At 63.4% G+C, this 15,698-nt stretch overlaps 1 protein-coding gene across 10 annotated transcripts in view; it reads right to left on the bottom strand.

The window, feature by feature from the left end:
- Positions 1-15,698, bottom strand: part of fam20b (FAM20B glycosaminoglycan xylosylkinase) — a 199,945-nt gene that overhangs the window by 152,466 nt on the left and 31,781 nt on the right. For 3 of the 10 annotated variants that reach the window (XM_078217993.1, XM_078217996.1, XM_078217999.1), the window contains exon 1: positions 13,681-14,271. The exons of 1 other annotated variant lie outside the window; for it this stretch is intronic. The gene's annotated coding sequence lies outside the window, so the exon portion shown is untranslated. Of the gene's footprint in view, positions 1-13,680; positions 14,359-15,698 lie in introns of those variants that run through there. 6 more of the 10 variants (XM_078217995.1, XM_078217997.1, XM_078217998.1 and 3 more) reach the window with 5 other exon arrangements.

The following is a 15,698-nucleotide window of genomic DNA, read 5'->3' on the forward strand; positions in this document are numbered from 1 at the left end:
GCAAAAGAGTAATAAGGGAGAGAGTAGGGCCTCTTAAGGATCAACAAGGACATCTATATGCGGATCCACAAGAGCTGGGTGAGATCCTAAATGAATATTTCTCATCAGTATTTGCTGTTGAGAAAAGCATGGATGTTTGGGAACTTGAGAAAATAAATAGCGATGTCTTGAGGAGTGTACATATTACAGAGGAGGTGGTGCTGGAAGTCTTAAAGCGCGTCAAGGTAGATAAATCCCCGGGACCTGAAGAAGTATATCCCAGGACGCTGTAGGAGGCTAGGGAGGAAATTGCAGGTCCCTTAACTGAGATATTTGAATCATCGATAGTCACGGGTGAGGTGCCTGAAGATTGGAGAGTGGCAAATGTTGTGCCTTTGTTTAAAAAGGGCTGCAGGGAAAAGCCTGGGAACTACAGGCCAGTGAGCCTCACATCTGTGGTGGGTAAATTGTTGGAAGGTATTTTGAGAGACAGGATCGACAGACATTTAGAGATGCAAGGATTGATATGGGTCAGTCAGCATGGCTTTGTGAGTGGAAAATCATGTCTCACAAATTTAATTGAGTTTTTTGAGGGGGTAACCAAGAAGGTAGATGAGGGCATTGCAGTTGATGTTGGCTACATGGACTTTAGCAAGGCCTTTGACAAGGTACCGCATGGTAGGTTGTTGCATAAAGTTAAATCTCACGGGATCCAGGGTGAGGTATCTAAATGGATACAAAATTGGCTTCTGTTGGGTGGTTGGAGAGAGTTGTTTTTCAAACTGGAGGCCTGTGACCAGCGGTGTGCCTCAGGGATCAGTGCTGGGCCCACTGTTATTTGTCATTTATATTAATGATTTGGATGAGAATATAGGGGGCATGGTTAGTAAGTTTGCAGATGACACCAAGATTGGTGGCATAGTGGACAGTGAAGAAAGTTATCTCCAATTGCAACGGGATCTTGATCAATTGGGCCAGTGGGCTGACGAATGGCAGATGGAGTTTAATTTGGACAAATGCGAAGTGATGCAGTTTGGAAGATTGAACCAGGGCAGGACTTACTCAGTTAATGGTAGGGCGTTGGGGAGAGTTACAGAACAAAGAGATCTAGGGGTACATGTTCATAGCTCCTTGAAAGTGGAGTCACAGGTGGACAGAGTGGTGAAGAAGGCATTCGGCATGCTTGGTTTCATTGGTCAGAACATTGAATACAGGAGTTGGGACGTCTTGTTGAAGTTGTACAAGACATTGGTACGGCCACACTTGGAATACTGTGTGCAATTCTCGTCACCCTATTATAGAAAGGATATTATTAAACTAGAAAGAGTGCAGAAAAGATTTACTAGGATGCTACCGGGACTCGATGGATTGAGTTATAAGGAGAGGCTGAATAGACTGGACTTTTTTCTCTGGAGCGTAGGAGGCCTGACCTTATAGAGGTCTATAAAATAATGAGGGGCATAGACAAGGTAGATAGTCAATATCTTTTCCCAAAGGTAGGGGAGTCTAAAACTAGAGGGCATATGTTTAAAGTTAAAGGGGAGAGATACAAAAGTGTCCAGACGGGCAATTTTTTCACAGAGGGTGGCGAGTGTCTGGAACAAGCTGCCATAGGTAGTAGTAGAGGCAGGTACAATTTTATCTTTTAAAAAGCATTTAGATAGTTATATGGGTATAGAGGGATATGGGCCAAATGCGGGCAATTGGGATTAGCTTAGGGGTTTTAAAAAAAAAGGGCGGCGTGGACAAGTTGGGCTGAAGGGCCTGTTTCCATGCTGTAAACCTCTATGACAGTGCTAAGGAATCAGAAAACTTAAAAATCATCCTCCTTAGCATGGTGCAGCCGAAACCAAGTCTGGAATTAAAACTGACTTGATAAGTTTGATTCACATTACAAGCTGTAAGCATGAAGGTCGAGAAAATTACACATTTAATGTCAGGAATCTGCTGTCACCCTCAATATATTTCAATCGTTTTAACATTATTTGTTACACCTTAAAGAGATTTTCTCCATCAGATCACATCACAATTTCGTGCTGTCCCGTATCTTCAGATGGGAAGATGAGACTTGTGAAGACTTGAGCAATTCAGTAGGTTCGGTTCATATTCAACCCAGGTTGAAAGGTTTATTAAAGTTAGCAGAATGTCCTATTGTCAACAAGTAAAATTTCAGCAAAACGAACAGTCAGCAATTTTTGCTTGAAGTTAAAAAATTACTTCAATTAGCGCATCACTCAGAAATACCTCAAGGTGCTTCACATGTAATGAATTATCCTGAAGTGCACTGACATGCAGGTGAGTAAGGAACTCAATTTGCAAAGAGAACAATACTACAGGAGTGAAGAGCTAAATCTGTATTGGGTTGGAGGTTGAATCATAGAATCGCAAGGCACATAGAAGGGCAACTGGCCGAAGTCAGCACCAAATTATTTTTGGTTGGCATGTAAACCTGTCTTCAATGTGTTGCACAATCTTGAACATCCAACTGCAGGAGGCAGAACAGGTATTAGTTGGTTAACAGCACTCGCATTCCTGAGTTGACAAGGTGACTCACCTTTTGAACTGCCATCCATGCAGTGAAGTGACTAGCCTTCAAACATCCACACTCCCATCCAAATAGCACAGCTGAGATCCAAGTTAAAGAGATTCTGAATTCAGTCATTTTCTCAAAATGGCAAACTGGAATCCAGCCTATTCCCTACCTGATGAATATTAACTAAATTTCTTGGGGGCAAGTGTAACTTTAATATAAAAACAACTTGGAATACAATATTTGCATCCAAATGCCACAGTTCTTCATGGACATCAGGCTAATTTCCATTACCTTTGATATAATTTATCCAACACAAAATTAGTCTTACTTCTTTTGGGGTTAGATCTAATGAACTTCTATTTCGGGATTTTAATAATGAGGCAGTACAAGTCTTCATAAGCAATGCTCCATCCAATGCATTAAATGAAAACTCTCCAAAAGAGATGCTGCAAATACACAGCAGGTCCAAACGCATCTCAGAGAAAAGATGAGGGAAAGATACTCAGCAGATTGATGACCAGATGCATAAATTTAAAATTCATCAACAAAAGAGGGATGAGCGAGGCTGGGACGCAACTAGAATTCAGAATAGCTTTAAAATAGGAACTGAATAATTAATCAAAAATGATAAATTAGTATGATGAGAAAGGGTGGTGGATGGATATGAGGTGGAAAGCACTTTCAAAAAACCAGTGCAGGCAGTATGGGCTGAATGGCAGGCTTCTGTGCCGAGAGAGAAAAATTAAGAGTTTCAGGTGAAAATACCATGAAAAGTTAACTGGTCGTCTCCAAGTTGAGATGGAACTGTATATTTCAGTATTCTTGTTCCAGTTCAAATTTCCAGAACTTGGGATGTTGCCTCTTACTTTTTTTCAAAAACCCCAAGATCATGAAGATATTAGTAGAAAAAATTATACTAAAATTATCTCCAATCTATTTATTTTTCTCTCCGCTGACTATCAGGTTTTTATGTATCAAAATCTTTATGTAATTAGGCCTCTGTAATTTAAGTTTCCCCACCCTCTTCTGAGTCCATACACATGTGCATTTTACCTGTCAGTCCAAACTCGAGCCCATCACTCTTTTTTCATTTCTGTTTTAAAATTCTCTTTAGCCCTCAAGACTCCTTTCTCCTTTAGTTCTTCACTCACAAATACTCTACCCTCCCAACTCCTGGCGCAACCCTTCTGTCCTCCTCCACCTTCCAGCTGCTGTCCCAGGCTCGATTCTCTCATAGATAAGCTTATTGCTTCTTTCTATGCCTCTCTCGGCATCCTCCAAAGGGATCATTGAGGCCCAGGTCTACCCACCACCACCTTTCTTGACTGTCACAAAATTATCAGACTGTTTATCCAACACCCAGTACTAAATGAGCAGAAATTTCCTCCATTAAATATTGGGAAGTGTTATAGAGTGCTAATATTATGCATCTTATTTAAATCCATTGCTCCTGTCATCAGCTAGTGCAGTGATGTCATTAGTTGTTACTGTTGCCATCTGCGTGTATTCCTGCTGCACGATGTTGTGCAGGACACAGCACACAATTATGATGCATGAGCATGCACAGGGTCATACTGCAGGGCACTCCCAGGGCGGCCCAGGCAGCGGAACCCCATCTTGAGCAGGCCTATGCACAACTCTACTAAAAGACTAGGTGGACCTCATTATAATGGGTCTCCACCTTGGTCTTGGGCCTCCATATTGGCATCATCAACCATGACTGGTCTCCAAAGAGCCCAGGGATGTCCGACTGCCTCAGCACAAAGCTGCCATGGGTGGTATGCACAGACCTGCATGATGATCATCCGAACACAGACCAGCTGGACGTTCAGGGAGTGGAACCCCTTGCGGTTGATGAATGGTTGCCCTCACCTCACGGGGACTGCAGAGTGACGTGTGTCCCGTCCACTGCCCCCTACACATGGAGCATCCCTGCGATGGCCATGAAGCCTGCAGCCCGAGCCTCCTGCTGAGCATGCGCAACATCAAAATTGACGTATTGTCCTGCCCGGGCGTACAAGGCATCTGTGATCTGCCGAACACATCTGTGGACAGAGGCCTGTGAGATCTGAGAGGTCACCACTGGGTGTCTGAAATTACCCTGTTGCACAGAAGTTAAGGCCGCCGTCAGCTTAACTTCTACTGGGAGCGGGTGGTTGCCCCTCCCGTCAGGTGTCAGGTGTGCGAGCACCTCACACAAGTGCTGGACCATGTCCTTGGATAGGCAGAGCCGGCAGTGGCACATAACCTCCGACTATCCTTTAAATGAATGCCTGATCCAGTACCGCCTCTGCCTCTGTATCATCCTCCTTCTGGCCACCCTTCCAGAAGACTGCTCTGATTAGGTTGCCTGCCATTGTCATCGTGAACACGGCTGACACGGAGAGTAAGAAGGTTGGTGTGCAGGCATGGCCACTGTGCCCCCTTAATTCATTGCCATGAGTGCAACTACAGCATTCCCTTCCAGGCATGTGTTGTAGGTCAGGGACATGGGCAGGAACGGACTCCTCATTATCACAAGATGGGTCCCATTCACGACAGAGTACATGCAGTATGAGTGCTTATGTTAATCTGAGCACCCCTGTTTGAGTGTGGTAAGGAACTGGGCTGAGTGCTGGGGTTTTAGGGAGGCGGGGGGAGTGCAACATGCACTGCTTGAACTGATTAGCCCTCAAGCAGTACATGGTGCACTCTCCCCCCTTCACCACCCAAAGTCCCAGCACTTAGTCCAGTCCCTCACCACACCCCACAGCCAGAACAAAGGAATAGCGCAGTGGCTGCAGAGAACAGTCTGGACAGCACTCCATTAAGGGCCCTACCCCAGCCCACATAGCCTGGGCACAGCACCTGAAGATCTCCAGACCCTGTCTCCAGCCTCCCCACAACTCTGGGTGCTGCAGCTCCATAAAATGTACCTCCTTATTCCTGTTCAATGCTGCTACGCCAACTCCCGACTTTCAGATAGCATTTGTAAACCACACCAGAGTGCCATCATACCAGAGAAGTGGGAGATGCTAATGAGGGTGGAGATGGTTGTTGCAAACCCGCTAATCAGATAGGCAAATGTCGGTTACACTGATTTTCAGCGTGTTTCTATCAGCACCAAAAAACCTGGGTTGGGAGACGCTATAGGGGGGCGATCAGTGGGGGGGGGGGGGGGGGGGGAGTTGGAGTGGGGGGGGGCGGGGTGGAGTGGGGGGGGGGCGGGGTGGAGTGGGGGGGGGGCGGGGTGGAGTTGGGGGGAGCGGGGTGGAGTGGGGGGGGAGCGGGGTGGAGTGGGGGGGGGCGGGGTGGAGTGGGGGGGGGGCGGGGTGGAGTGGGGGGGGGCGGGGTGGAGTGGGGGGGGGCGGGGTGGAGTGGGGGGGGCGGGGTGGAGTGGGGGGGGGCGGGGTGGAGTGGGGGGGGGCGGGGTGGAGTGGGGGGGGGCGGGGTGGAGTGGGGGGGGCGGGGTGGAGTGGGGGGGGCGGGGTGGAGTGGGGGGGGCGGGGTGGAGTGGGGGGGGGGCGGGGTGGAGTTGGGGGGAGCGGGGTGGAGTGGGGGGGGAGCGGGGTGGAGTGGGGGGGGAGCGGGGTGGAGTGGGGGGGGGCGGGGTGGAGTGGGGGGGGGGCGGGGTGGAGTGGGGGGGGGCGGGGTGGAGTGGGGGGGGGCGGGGTGGAGTGGGGGGGGCGGGGTGGAGTGGGGGGGACGGGGTGGAGTGGGGGGGGGCGGGGTGGAGTGGGGGGGGGCGGGGTGGAGTGGGGGGGGCGGGGTGGAGTGGGGGGGGCGGGGTGGAGTGGGGGGGGGCGGGGTGGAGTGGGGGGGGGCGGGGAGGAGTGGGGGGGGGCGGGGTGGAGTGGGGAGGGGGCGGGGTGGAGTGGGGTGGGGGCGGGGTGGAGTGGGGGGGGGCGGGGTGGAGTGGGGGGGGCGGGGTGGAGTGGGGGGGGGCGGGGTGGAGTGGGGGGGGGCGGGGTGGAGTGGGGGGGGGCGGGGTGGAGTGGGGGGGGCGGGGTGGAGTGGGGGGGGGCGGGGTGGAGTGGGGGGGGGCGGGGTGGAGTGGGGGGGGCGGGGTGGAGTGGGGGGGGGCGGGGTGGAGTGGGGGGGGCGGGGTGGAGTGGGGGGGGGGCGGGGTGGAGTGGGGGGGGAGCGGGGTGGAGTGGGGGGGGCGGGGTGAAGTGGGGGGGGGCGGGGTGGAGTGGGGGGGGCGGGGTGGAGTGGGGGGGGGCGGGGTGGAGTGGGGGGGGGGGGCGGGGTGGAGTGGGGGGGGGCGGGGTGGAGTGGGGGGGGGGGCGGGGTGGAGTGGGGGGGGGCGGGGTGGAGTGGGGGGGGGCGGGGTGGAGTGGGGGGGGGCGGGGTGGAGTGGGGGGGGGGCGGGGTGGAGTGGGGGGGGGCGGGGTGGAGTGGGGGGGGGCGGGGTGGAGTGGGGGGGGCGGGGTGGAGTGGGGGGGGGCGGGTGGAGTGGGGGGGGGCGGGGTGGAGTGGGGGGGGGCGGGGTGGAGTGGGGGGGGGCGGGGTGGAGTGGGGGGGGGGCGGGGTGGAGTGGGGGGGGGCGGGGTGGAGTGGGGGGGGGGGCGGGGTGGAGTGGGGGGGGGGCGGGGTGGAGTGGGGGGGGGGCGGGGTGGAGTGGGGGGGGGGGCGGGGTGGAGTGGGGGGGGGGGCGGGGTGGAGTGGGGGGGGGGGCGGGTGGAGTGGGGGGGGGCGGGGTGGAGTGGGGGGGGGGCGGGGTGGAGTGGGGGGGGGCGGGGTGGAGTGGGGGGGGGCGGGGTGGAGTGGGGGGGGCGGGGTGGAGTGGGGGGGGCGGGGTGGAGTGGGGGGGGGCGGGGTGGAGTGGGGGGGGGCGGGGTGGAGTGGGGGGGGCGGGGTGGAGTGGGGGGGGCGGGGTGGAGTGGGGGGGGGCGGGGTGGAGTGGGGGGGGGCGGGGTGGAGTGGGGGGGGGGCGGGGTGGAGTGGGGGGGGCGGGGTGGAGTGGGGGGGGCGGGGTGGAGTGGGGGGGGCGGGGTGGAGTGGGGGGGGCGGGGTGGAGTGGGGGGGGCGGGGTGGAGTGGGGGGGGCGGGGTGGAGTGGGGGGGGCGGGGTGGAGTGGGGGGGGCGGGGTGGAGTGGGGGGGCGGGGTGGAGTGGGGGGGGGGCTGGAGTGGGGGGGGGGGCGGAGTGGGGGGGGGGCGGAGTGGGGGGGGCGGGGCGGAGTGGGGGGGCGGGGCGGAGGGGGGGGGGCGGGGCGGAGTGGGGGGGGAGTAGGGGGGGTCTGGGGGGGGGGAGTAGGGGGGTCTGGGGGGGGGGGGGAGTAGGGGGGGTCTGGGGGGGGGGGGGGGGAGTAGGGGGGGTCTGGGGGGGGGGGGGAGTAGGGGGGATCTGGGGGGGGGGGAGTAGGGGGGGTCTGGGGGGGAGTAGGGGGGGTCGGGGGGGGGGAGTAGGGGGGGTCTTGGGGGGGGAGTAGGTGGGGTCTGGGGGGGGGAGTAGGTGGGGTCTGGGGGGGGGGAGTAGGGGGGGTCTGGGGGGGGGAGTAGGGGGGGGGAGTAGGGGGGGTCTGGGGGGGGGGGAGTAGGGGGGGTCTGGGGGGGGGGGGGGGGGAGTAGGGGGGGTCTGGGGGGGGGAGTAGGGGGGGTCTGGGGGGGGGGGGGAGTAGGGGGGGTCTGGGGGGGGGGGGAGTAGGGGGGTCTGGGGGGGGGGGAGTAGGGGGGGTCTTGGGGGGGAGTAGGGGGGGTCTGGGGGGGAGTAGGGGGGTCTGGGGGGCGGAGTAGGGGGGGTCTAGGGGGGGGGGGAGTAGGGTGGGTCTAGGGGGGGGGGAGTAGGGGGGGTCTGGGGGGGGGGAGTAGGGGGGGTCTGGGGGGGGAGTAGGGGGGTCTGGGGGGGGAGTAGGGGGGGTCTGGGGGGGGGGGGGAGTAGGGTGGGTCTGGGGGGGGGGGAGTAGGGGGGGTCTGGGGGGGGGGGGGAGTAGGGGGGGTCTGGGGGGGGGGGGGAGTAGGGGGGGTCTGGGGGGGGGAGTAGGGGGGGTCGGGGGGGGGGGGGAGTAGGGGGGGTCTGGGGGGGGGGAGTAGGGGGGGTCTGGGGGGGGGGGAGTAGGGGGGGTCTGGGGGGGGTGAGTAGGGGGGTCTGGGGGGGGGGAGTAGGGGGGGTCTGGGGGGGGGGGGGGGGGAGTAGGGGGGGTCTGGGGGGGGGGGGGGTGTAGGGGGGGTCTGGGGGGGGGGGGAGTAGGGGGGTCTGGGGGGGGGGGGGAGTAGGGGGGTCTGGGGGGGGGGGGAGTAGGGGGGGTCTGGGGGGGGGGGAGTAGGGGGGGTCTGGGGGGGGGGGGAGTAGGGGGGTCTGGGGGGGGGGGAGTAGGGGGGGTCTGGGGGGGGGGGGAGTAGGGGGTCTGGGGGGGGGGAGTAGGGGGGTCTGGGGGGGGGGAGTAGGGGGGGTCTGGGGGGGGAGTAGGGGGGGTCTGGGGGGGGAGTAGGAGGGGGTCTGGGGGGGGGAGTAGGGGGGGTCTGGGGGGGGGGAGTAGGGGGGGTCTGGGGGGGGGGGGGATCTGGGGGGGGGGAGTAGGGGGGTCTGGGGGGGGGGGGAGTAGGGGGGGTCTGGGGGGGGGAGTAGGGGGGGTCTGGGGGGGGGGGGGAGTAGGGGGGGTCTGGGGTGGGGGGGAGTAGGGGGGGTCTGGGGTGGGGGGGGAGTAGGGGGGGTCTGGGGTGGGGGGGGAGTAGGGGGGGTCTGGGGGGGGGGGGAGTAGGGGGGTCTGGGGGGGGGGAGTAGGGGGGTTCTGGGGGGGGGGGAGTAGGGGGGTCTGGGGGGGGGGGGGAGTAGGGGGGGTCTGGGGGGGGGGGGAGTAGGGGGGTCTGGGGGGGGGGGAGTAGGGGGGGTCTGGGGGGGGGGGGGGGAGTAGGGGGGGTCTGGGGGGGGGGGGAGTAGGGGGGGTCTGGGGGGGTGGGGGGGGGGGAGTAGGGGGGGTCGGGGGGGGGGGAGTAGGGGGGGTCTGGGGGGGGAGTAGGGGGGGTCTGGGGGGGGGGGGGGAGGGGGGGAGTAGGGGGGGTCTGGGGGGGGGGGGGGGAGTAGGGGGGGGTCTGGGGGGGTGGGGGAGTAGGGGGGGTCTGGGGGGTGGGGGAGTAGGGGGGGTCTGGGGGGGTGGGGGAGTAGGGGGGGTCTGGGGGGGGGTCTGGGGGGGGGGGAGTAGGGGGTGTCTGGGGGGGGAAGTAGGGGGTGTCTGGGGGTGGGGGGAGTAGGGGGGGTCTGGGGGTGGGGGGAGTAGGGGGGGTCTGGGGGTGGGGCGAGTAGGGGGGGTCTGGGGGTGGGGGGAGTAGGGGGGGTCTGGGGGTGGGGGGAGTAGGGGGGGTCTGGGGGGGGGGGGGGGAGTAGGGGGTGTCTGGGGGGGGATGTAGGGGGGGTCTGGGGGTGGGGGGAGTGGGGGGGTCTGGGGGTGGGGCGAGTAGGGGGGGTCTGGGGGTGGGGGGAGTAGGGGGGTCTGGGGGTGGGGGGAGTAGGGGGGGTCTGGGGGGGGGAGTAGGGGGGGTCTGGGGGGGGGGGAGTAGGGGGGGTCTGGGGGGGGGGAGTAGGGGGGGTCTGGGGGGGGGGGGAGTAGGGGGGGTCTGGGGGGGGGGGGGGTAGGGGGGGTCTGGGGGGGGGGGGAGTAGGGGGGGTCTGGGGGGGGGGGGAGTAGGGGGGGTCTGGGGGGGGGGGAGTAGGGGGGTCTGCGGGGGGGGGAGTAGGGGGGGTCTGCGGGGGGGGGGAGTAGGGGGGGTCTGGGGGGGGGAGTAGGGGGGGTCTGGGGGGGGGAGTAGGGGGGGTCGGGGGGGCGGGGGGAGTAGGGGGGGTCTGGGGGGGCGGGGGGAGTAGGGGGGGTCTGGGGGGGGGGGGAGTCGGGGGGGTCTGGGGGGGGGGGAGTCGGGGGGGTCTGGGGGGGGGGAGTAGGGGGGGTCTGGGGGGGGGGGGGGGAGTAGGGGGTGTCTGGGGGGGGGGGGGAGTAGGGGGGGTCTGGGGGGGGGGGGAGTAGGGGGGGTCTGGGGGGGTGGAGTAGGGGGGTCTGGGGGGGTGGAGTAGGGGGGGCCTGGGGGGGGGAGTAGGGGGGTCTGGGGGGGGGGGGGAGTAGGGGGGTCTGGGGGGGGGGGGAGTAGGGGGGGTCTGGGGGGGGGGAGTAGGGGCGGTCGGGGGGGGGGGAGTAGGGGGGGTCTGGGGGGGGGGGGAGTAGGGTGGTCTGGGGGTGGAGTAGGGGGGGTCTGGGGGTGGAGTAGGGGGGGTCTGGGGGTGGAGTAGGGGGGGTCTGGGGGTGGAGTAGGGGGGGTCTGGGGGTGGAGTAGGGGGGGTCTGGGGGTGGAGTAGGGGGGTCTGGGGGTGGAGTAGGGGGGGTCTGGGGGTGGAGTAGGGGGGTCTGGGGGGGGGAGTGGGGGGGGTCTGGGTGGGGAGTGGGGGGGGTCTGGGGGGGAGTGGAGGGGGTCTGGGGGGGAGTGGGGGGGGTCTGGGGGGGGGAGTGGGGGGGGTCTGGGGGGGGGAGTGGGGGGGATCTGGGGGGGGGGAGTGGGGGGTCTGGGGGGGGGAGTGGGGGGGGTCTGGGGGGGGGAGTGGGGGGGTCTGGGGGGGAGTGGGGGGGGTCTGGGGGGGGAGTGGGGGGGTCTGGGGGGGGGGAGTGGGGGGGGTCTGGGGGGGGGGGAGTGGGGGGGGAGTGGGGGGGAGTGGGGGGGTCTGGGGGGTGGTCTGGGGGGGAGTGGGGGGGGTCTGGGGGGGGAGTGGGGGGGGGTCTGGGGGGGGAGTGGGGGGGGTCTGGGGGGGGAGTGGGGGGGGTCTGGGGGGGGGGGGGAGTGGGGGGGTCTGGGGGGGGGGGGGAGTGGGGGGGGTCTGGGGGGGGGGGAGTGGGGGGGGTCTGGGGGGGGGGGAGTGGGGGGGTCTGGGGGGGGGGGGGAGTGGGGGGGGTCTGGGGGGGGGGAGTGGGGGGGTCTGGGGGGGGGGGAGTGGGGGGGTCTGGGGGGGGAGTGGGGGGGGTCTGGGGGGGGAGTGGGGGGGGTCTGGGGGGGAGTGGGGGGGGTCTGGGGGGGGGAGTGGGGGGGGGAGTGGGGGGGGTCTGGGGGGGGAGTGGGGGGGGTCTGGGGGGGAGTGGGGGGGTCTGGGGGGGGGAGTGGGGGGAGTGGGGGGGTCTGGGGGGGGGAGTGGGGGGAGTGGGGGGGTCTGGGGGGGGAGTGGGGGGGAGTGGGGGGGGTCTGGGGGGGGAGTGGGGGGGGTCTGGGGGGGGGGAGTGGGGGGGGAGTGGGGGGGGTCTGGGGGGGGGGGGAGTGGGGGGGGTCTGGGGGGGGGGAGTGGGGGGGGTCTGGGGGGGGGGGAGTGGGGGGGGTCTGGGGGGGGGGGAGTGGGGGGGTCTGGGGGGGGTCTGGGGGGGGGTCTGGGGGGGGGAGTGGGGGGGGTCTGGGGGGGGGAGTGGGGGGGGGGAGTGGGGGGGAGGTCTGGGGGGGGGGAGTGGGGGGGGGGTCTGGGGGGGGGGGGAGTGGGGGGGGTCTGGGGGGGGGGAGTGGGGGGTCTGGGGGGGGGAGTGGGGGGTCTGGGGGGGGGGAGTGGGGGGGGTCTGGGGGGGGGGAGTGGGGGGGGTCTGGGGGGGGGAGTGGGGGGGGTCTGGGGGGGGGAGTGGGGGGGGAGTGGGGGGGTCTGGGGGGGGGAGTGGGGGGGGTCTGGGGGGGAGTGGGGGGGGTCGGGGGGGGAGTGGGGGGGGTCTGTGGGGGGGGGGGAGTGGGGGGGGGGGTCTGGGGTGGGGAGTGGGGGGGGTCTGGGGGAGAGTGGGGGGGGTCTGGGGGAGAGTGGGGGGGTCTGGGGGGAGAGTGGGGGGGTCTGGGGGGGAGAGTGGGGGGGGGTCTGGGGGGAGAGTGGGGGGGGGGGTCTGGGGGGGAGAGTGGGGGGGGCTCTGGGGGGGAGAGTGGGGGGGTCTGGGGGGGAGAGTGGGGGGGGGTCTGGGGGGGAGAGGTGGGGGGGGGTCTGGGGGGGAGAGTGGGGGGGGGTCTGGGGGGGGAGAGTGAGGGGGGGGGTCTGGGGGGAGAGTGGGGGGGGGTCTGGGGGGGGGGAGTGGGGGGGGTCTGGGGGGGGGGAGTGGGGGGGGTCTGGGGGGGGGAGTGTGGGGGTCTGGGGGGGGGGGAGTGGGGGGGTCTGGGGGGGGGGGAGTGGGGGGGGTCTGGGGGGGGGGAGTGGGGGGGTCTGGGGGGGGGGGAGTGGGGGGGTCTGGGGGGGGGGGAGTGGGGGGGGTCTGGGGGGGGGAGTGGGGGGGGTCTGGGGGGGGAGTGGGGGGGGTCTGGGGGGGGAGTGGGGGGGGTCTGGGGGGGGAGTGGGGGGGGTCTGGGGGGGGGAGTGGGGGGGGGGAGTGGGGGGGGGAGTGGGGGGGGTCAGGGGGGGGGAGTGGGGGGGGTCTGGGGGGGGGAGTGGGGGGGGTCTGGGGGGGGGAGTGGGCGGGGGTCTGGGGGGGGGGGAGTGGGGGGGGGGAGTGGGGGGGGAGTGGGGGGGGGGAGTGGGGGGGGAGTGGGGGGGGGAGTGGGGGGGGGAGTGGGGGGGGAGTGGGGGGGAGTGGGGGGGGAGTGGGGGGGGGAGTGGGGGGGGAGTGGGGGGGGAGTGGGGGGGGGAGTGGGGGGGAGTGGGGGGGGGAGTGGGGGGGGTCTGGGGGGGGGAGTGGGGGGGGTCTGGGGGGGGGAGTGGGGGGGGTCTGGGGGGGGAGTGGGGGGGTCTGGGGGGGGGAGTGGGGGGGGGTCTGGGGGGGGAGTGGGGGGGGTCTGGGGGGGGAGTGGGGGGGTGAGTGGGGGGGGGTCTGGGGGGGGGGAGTGGGGGGGGTCTGGGGGGGGGGAGTGGGGGGGGTCTGGGGGGGGGGAGTGGGGGGGGTCTGGGGGGGGGGAGTGGGGGGGGTCTGGGGGGGGGGGAGTGGGGGGGGTCTGGGGGGGGGAGAGTGGGGGGGTCTGGGGGGGGAGAGTGGGGGGGGTCTGGGGGGGGAGAGTGGGGGGGGTCTGGGGGGGGGGAGTGGGGGGTCTGGGGGGGGGAGTGGGGGGGGTCTGGGGGGGGGGGAGTGGGGGGGGAGTGGGGGGGGGTCTGGGGGGGGGGGAGTGGGGGGGGTCTGGGGGGGGCGGGAGTGGGGGGGGTCTGGGGGCGGGAGTGGGGGGGGTCTGGGGGGGGGGAGTAGGGGGTGTTGAGGAGGGCTGTTGCGGTGCTGATGAGGTTGAGGGAGGTGGCCGGGGGTTCCGTGGTTTGTGGGCCGCATTGACTTACAGTTTTAACTGAGCACAGGCCAGTCGAGTCGAGAGAGAGGAAGCATCACTTCGCAGTGACATGTCGGACCCGGCCCCAAGGCTTCCCGCCCGCGCAGGCCTCTCCTGGGCCCGGCCCGGCCTCACTCACCGCTGGCTCGCGCCGTGTCGGTTGGCGCCGCGCGCTCTCTCTCTCTCCCGCCGCCGACAATGCGGCAGCGCGCTGGCCGCAGGTTTGGTGTGTCCCTCAGACTGCCAGCAACAACCCTCTCCAGCAGCCGATCCCTGATCCTGCTGTTCTTCCTGCTTCACTGGCAGCAAGTGGAAACCACCAAATAGAGAGATTATCCACAGCCCACTGCACTCGTTCCTTTTCCTATGGACAGACTGGCAGACCATTGTCACTTGACCAATTTCGCCCCTCCATCCGCTTCGGGATGCTGGCCGAGCTGATATGCATTTTTCTCCTTTGCTCGTATTTCAACAAGTTAAATTATTCCTCCGAAACAATACTAGTTCCTTTATTGCACATATGCATTGGCAATAAGTTAAGAACCAAGGTAGGTTTCACTGTAGCAGGGGCCACTCCCAGAATGTACACCAATATAATTTAATCGCATACTTACTTTCACAAATCTGTGGTCGCATTTATAATGGGAACGGCCTATGTAAACTTGTCACGGTGTAATGGCACACTCCTGCCCCTGGTGGTGCTGCCCCTGGTGTTGTCTACCCTGACAGAAAGGGTTAATTACAGTGTGACTATTTTACCCGAAGAGTTTCCTTCAAAAACGCCAGGAAAAAGTGCAAAACAAAGTGCACGTCAATGAAAGATTTTTAATATTTTGAAAGGCATCAAAAACTTTCATTACAACTTGTATTCATAACAAAGCAAAATACTGCAGATGCTGGATACCTGAAATAAAAACTGCTGTAAATCTCAGCAGATCTGACAGCATCTGTACAAGAGAAACAGAAATAACGCTCCAAGTCTAAGTTCTGAAGAAGCATCATATTCCACTGATGCTGTCAGACCTGCTGGGCTTTCCAACAATTTCAACTTTTATTTGTATTTATGTTGCACTTTTAAAACATCCCAATGCACTTGATAAGTATTATCAAACAAAATGTGACCAAACCATTTGTCAACGTATCAGACCTGATAACCAAAAACTAACTCAAAAGGTAAGATTTTAAGCGGCATCTTAAAGTAGGAAAAAGAGGTGGAATGTATTAAGGAGAGAATTATAGAGTTTAAAGCTTGACAGCAGCAGGCAAGATCATTCATAGTGGAGCAACTAAAATGGGGAATGCTCAAGAGGCCAAAATTGGCAGAGCAAAGAGATCTTGGGGAATTCTAAGGCTGTTTGTAGTGTTTCCTGCATTACAACAGTTCAAATGTACCTCATTGGTTGTAAGCACTTTGAAACATGCAGTGGTTGTGAAAGGCGCAATATAAATGCAAGTACTTTTTTAAAGATATCAGGAGGGGTGAGGTCATAGGGATTTAAAAGCAAGGATGACAATTCTAAAACCCGAACCAAGAGCCAGTATAGGTCAGTGAGCCAGAGGGGTGATGAGTGGGCGGGACTTGGTGCAAGTTAGGACATGGGCAACAGAGCTTTTAAAATTACCTCAAAATTTATGAAAGATAGAAGATGGGAGGCCAGCCAGGAATCTGGAACGGTCAAGTCTTTACAATGGGCCAAGTGGCCTCTTTCTGTGCAGTAAACTTCCTATTATTGTACAAGTAACAAAGGGACAGATGTGGGTTTCAACACCAGATGAGCGAAGGCAAGGACAGAATCAGGCATTGTTAAAGAAATGGAAATAGGCAGTCTTAATGCTGATGTGGATGTGTGCTAGGAAAGACAATGAATACTGAAGGTTAGGGGTTTGTGCAAGTAGAACACTCAAAGTGGAGAAACAAAAGGAAGCACAATGTCAGGAACGGTAAAGCGAAAAAGCAAAAATGAAGAGGAAAAGATGAAATAGAAATCATGGGATGGGATTTTGTGCCCACATTCAGCACGGTGGCAC

This window comes from Mustelus asterias, chromosome 8 (genome assembly GCF_964213995.1).
Source record: "Mustelus asterias chromosome 8, sMusAst1.hap1.1, whole genome shotgun sequence".
Taxonomy (NCBI): Eukaryota; Metazoa; Chordata; class Chondrichthyes; order Carcharhiniformes; family Triakidae; genus Mustelus; species Mustelus asterias.